Genomic DNA, 5,409 nt, shown 5'->3' on the forward strand with positions numbered 1-5,409 from the left:
TCCTGCTTTGGTTAACTTATTCATTCTCTCAATAAATATTTATTGAATGCTTTCTGTGTGGCAGTGTGTTAGTCACAGGAGAAAGATTGGTGAACAGATAAACACAAGATCCTTGCCTTCATGGAACTTATAATCACACGAGGGAGACAGATTTTATCTCATAGGTACACAAATAAATATATAGCTACAAACTGGGAAATGTGTTGGGGAAGAAATGTGTAGGGTGCTGTGAAAGTGTAGAATGAAAGCCAGTAGTTCAAACTGCTGTCCTGTCACCAGTTAGCTGGGTGAGACTGAATTACCACTTTCCCAGTCTCAGCCTCACTTTTCCCTTTTGCGAGTGACTCTAGCTGCTTCACAGGGCCCTTGTAGGTCTGAAATGAAGCAACTGCAAGAAAGAGCTTTTATGTGCTCTATAAACTTTAAGATGAAGATATTATCTTTGTGATGATACTGTCAGAAAGATAAGTGCAGCAATGTAGGTTTTCTGGTGTCTGGGGAGCCCTCAGACCAGGAAATATCTCAGCCAGTGATACGCTGGTAAATATTTAGCAACTGGCCTTCCAAAAAAGTTCTAAAAGCCCCAATTTGTTTGCTGATTCATTTGCTAATTTCCATGGTGTAAATATTTCCACCAAGGCTGGTTTCAAATGACCGGTGTGATGTCACAAATGCTGGGTTGGAAAGAAACACACATGATGAGCTCCAGCTCTAGCACACACACCATGACTCTCGGCTGTCACTGTTGTGTGACAGGGAGATGGGAGTATGGTCAACGTTAACTCTTGGTTATGCTTTGGTTTAAGAAACAACCGAAATCTGACAATCATTCTCGTGTCTAGAAGTGCTGTCTTCTTGATTTAAAATCATGGTAGTGGATTTGGCAAATGCTATTGGCTCAATCCCTGGGAAAGAAAAGGTTACCGAGGGAGGAGGTCCTGGGAGGATGTGGAGGGTGTGGTTAAGATTATGAGTTTAGGAATGTAGCTTCCCAACTCAGCAGTCCTCCACGTTTTCCAATCATTCGTGCCTCTGAGGTACAGTATTACATAATGTTGGGATTTGGATTTTTGGAGTTAGAGGTGCATTCACATCCCAGATACACTACTTCCTGGCAATGAGACCTTGGACAAGTTGCTGACTTCTCTGAGGCTATTTCTTCATCTGTAAAATGTGAACAGTGATACACCCGTAACTGAGTTTTTGGTGGATTAAATGAGATCATGCATATAAAATGCCTAGCACTAATGTTAATATTAGTCCTTCTCAAGTCCTGAGTAACAAATTAGATCTATTTGTAGGAACCTAGTTTTTTCCTTGATGTCATCAAAATTAGCTTCTTTTTCCCCATCCTATGTTTTGCTGAAAATCACCCTCAACTGGACCTTTCCTTTTGTCAAGTCACTCTGCCTATTTTAACTTGAGTTCCCTTTCTCGATCCTCAGAACGCATTTTGAAAACAAGTAAATGCCCCAGGGCGCTCCACTTTACTTGCAGGTATAGTCTGGCCTCGCTGCTTGTGTAACTAGAGGGGTGGGGTAGGATGATGGGGTTCATCTGGTGTTCTCTGGCCAGGCTTGTGTTTGCATCAGAAGTATAGTGAGCAGAGGATGATGAAATCAAATTTTCTCTACTTCTTTCCACATAGCAACCTTGTAGCATTTAATAAATTGGTTTTGGAATATGAAGCAGTGAGGAAATTATGCTTTTTCTTTGTTTAAAAGTGAGACCCTAAGTGTGCCTTGTGGCAGCTGATTATTTCATTATGGGACCCATGAAAAGTATTTTCATCTGAGTAGAACCCACCCTGTTCCATGATTGAAGCCACAGGGCCTCCTTAGATTTTATAGACTAGGGGTTAATATACTTTTCCTACCAAGGAGCAGATAGAAAATATTTTAGGTTTTGTGGGCCATAGAGTCTCAATTCAACCCTGCTGTTGTAGTGTGAAAGCAACCACAGAAGATACGTAAATGAGTAAGTGTGGCCGTGTTCCAATAAAACTTTATTTACAAAAACAGGTGGCAGGCTAAATGTGGCCTGTGGGCTGTAGTCTACCCACTGCTGCTATAGACGTTTGACAGGCAGCTGAGAACAACTGGTAAGAGTATGAGCACTGGAGTTGGGTTCATGTAGACCTCAGCCCTGCCGCTTTCTGGCTCTGGACTTGGGTGAGTCACTTAATAAGGGGCAAGATTATTTGCTTATTGGGCTCTCATGAGAGTCCAGGGAGACAGTATCTATGAAGAATGGGCTCCTGGCTTTGCACGTGGTGAATACCAACTGCTGTTACTTATTGCCCCCTTGCCTTGACCAGTCCCTTGACAGGTGGGGGGCTGTTGGGAATGATTTTAGGCACATTGAAGGCTAATACTAGTGGGATTTTATTTGTTTGTTTATTTTTAAAGCATGAAGTCTAAATGAACAAAATATGTGGCCTTCTCTAGCTGCTGAGAAGGTCATCGTTGTTGCCGAGTGCTGTGGCTTTCACAGCTGAGTAGGTAAACAGTGCAACTAAGTGGAACCAGTTCAACAAGTCAAGCCAAAAATAAAGATAAGGTTAAATATCGACTTCATTGTACTCAGCTTGCTTTTCAGCTTTTATAACAAAGACTAAACTAGTTGATGGGGAAGGGCGTGATCAGTAATTGCCACCTACTCAAGGACTTCAGGTTCATTCTTCAGAAAAGCTTTCTCCACCAGCCACCTGCTCTGTGCCTAGCATGGTGCTAGGCAGCAGGAGGTGCTGAGACAGAGCAGGTATACTTCTTTTCCCCCAAGAGGGCACAGTCTAATAAAGGGGCGTAGAAGAAATTGTAGATAACCACAGTGCAAGGCAGAATGGGACTGTGGCTGTCCGCCACCTAACCCAGCAAAGCTGGACTTCTTCAGGATCCTTTGCTCTGCTCTCCCCACCCAGGCCTGCTCCAGCCTCCTCCTCCCCAGTCCTGCTCTCTGCCCCAGCATGGGTAGGTTCCACTGCTTCTTTACATTCTTAACTTATTTGACTATTCATTCATCGAAAGGTATTTGCATGTATATTATGTGTCAGCAAATAAAACAAGGTCACTATTCTCATAGATCTTAAGGACTAGAAGAAAAACACAATTATTCACAAAATAATGCTATGAGAGTGAGGGATATAGCTCTATGAGAGTTAATAATTTTAAAAAATGAACGCGATGAGGATTCCCATGGTGTGTGTGTGTGTGTGTGTGTGTGTGTGTGTATGTATGTTTGTACACATATAGGTTATTTTATATAGAACTGGGAGCAAACTATACGTACATACTGGTCTTTTCCTTATATTCTATTCCATTCTATTCCTTATCTTCCCTTTCTGACTTATTCCTTTCTGATTCCTTGCCCAATTCAAGTATGCCCATCCTGACTTAAGTATATATTTGGGAAATAGGGCCAAGCATTTTAGGGGCAAAGCATCATTAGTATATCAATATACACAAAAATATAATTAAGTTAAGAAAAATTGAAGTCTCACCCCTTCCGGGAGATATAGTTGTCATTTCGACTTTTTGCCACATTTTAAATATTGTTGTAGTATTTTTCCTTTTCTCTTAGAATTTCTTTTCTTCTTCCCTCCACTTGTTGTTTTGAAAAGTTTTAAACCTGTGGGAGAATTTGAAAGAATGAACATTCATACACTCTTTACCTGGATTCACCAGTTGTTAACATTTTGTCTCATTTGCTTTCTCTCTCTCTCTCTCTCTGCATATTTAATCTTTTATTTTGCTGAATCATTTGACAGTAAATTGCAGAAACCATGATACTTCACTCCTAAATATTTTGGTTTTCACTTCCTAAGAATAAGGAGGTTCTCTTTTCTAGCCATAAAACCATTACCATACCAAAGAGAGTTAACACTGATACAATAATATTGTCTAATATTTAGTGGGTATTCAAATTTCCTATTAGTCTCAAAAAAGTCCTTTGTGACTGTTTCTTTTAAATCCATGATCCAGTCAAGGATCATGCATTGCATTTAGTTCTTCTGTCTCTAAATCCCCTTAATCTAGAACTGTTTCCCTGCCCCCCACCTTTTTTTTGGTCTTTCATGATATCAAGTTTTGAAGAATCCAGGCTAGCTGTCTTGTAGAATATTCCAAATATGGAGTTGTCTGATTGTTTCCTTGCTATAAGATTCAGGTTAAACATTTTAGGAAGAATATTACATAGAGGACACTTTGTCCTTCCTATTACATCACTATCAAGAATATAATTTGTCCTACAGTGCTAGGTTTGATCTCTTGCTGAAGTGGTATCTGTCAGATTTCCCCATCTGAGGTTCTCCACCCTCCGATGTAATTAATAAGCAATCTGGGAGGTAATACCTTGAGAACTATGAATATCTTGTTCCTCAACAACTTTTTACCCAACGATTTTAGCATCCATGGATGATCTTTGCTGAATCAGATATTACATTGACAGTTGCAAAATTATGTTTCTCCAAATTCTATCATTTCTTCTACTTTTATTAGCTGGCATTTTTCTGTGAAGAAGAGCCCTTCCCATATCTTTTTTTTTTTTAGTATTGTATGGACTCATGTATTCTTTTATTTGTTGTTGTCATCCATTGCTATCATTTTTTTTTAACTAAGAATATTTTAAATTGAGGTATGATTTACACACAGTTCAATGTGTAGGTAATAAGTGTACAGTTTGATTAGTTTTGACAAGTGCATATGCCTATGTAACTGCCACATACCATTACCATAAAATTTTCCTTTGGCCCCTTCTCAGTCATCACCCCCACCCACTTCCCACCCAAGCAGCACTGTCCGATTTCTTCATTATTCTTTTTGATGTTTAAGTTGCCCCAAATGTTGGCAGTGAAAGCCCCATCCAGTAGGCTCTGTGTCCATTTATTGTGTACCCCTTAACGTTTGAGCTCTTATTTGCTTTCTGGCACATGGTATTTTGTTTTATTCTTTTTAACACCTGAAAACTTCCCAAGGTATGGACACTAGGTTAATAATTTCTCCACTAGTGAACTTTAGGTTGTTTCCTTATTTATCCTGTTACAAAAATGTGCAATAGACATCTTGGAACACGTAGTTGTGCACCACTTTTGTATTTTTGTAGGCTAGAGCTCTCAAAGTGTTATTTTTAGGTCAAAGAATATGCACATTTAAATTTTTGAACTAATATTGCCAAATTCTTCCCTCCCCTCTTAAAAAGCCATGTTAATTAAGTTTCCACAAACAGTGCTAGTTTCCCTGCAACCTTATCAATGTTGAATTTTATCTGTCCGTGTGTATATGGTAGTGCAGAGTTTCAATTTAGACTTATCTTTGAGTAAGGCAAACACCCAAACCATAGATCTTCCTTTTTGGTTCCAAGCCCTTTTTTTTTTTTTCTTTCTCAGGCCTGTAGAAAATTTTTATGAATTTA

The 5,409-nt window shown here is 39.3% G+C and overlaps 1 protein-coding gene across 1 annotated transcript in view; it reads left to right on the plus strand.

Moving 5' to 3' along the window:
• KLHL3 (kelch like family member 3) overlaps positions 1-5,409 on the plus strand; it is a 233,156-nt gene that overhangs the window by 189,993 nt on the left and 37,754 nt on the right.

This window comes from Pteropus alecto, unplaced genomic scaffold (genome assembly GCF_000325575.1).
Source record: "Pteropus alecto unplaced genomic scaffold, ASM32557v1 scaffold78, whole genome shotgun sequence".
Classification (NCBI taxonomy): Eukaryota; Metazoa; Chordata; class Mammalia; order Chiroptera; family Pteropodidae; genus Pteropus; species Pteropus alecto.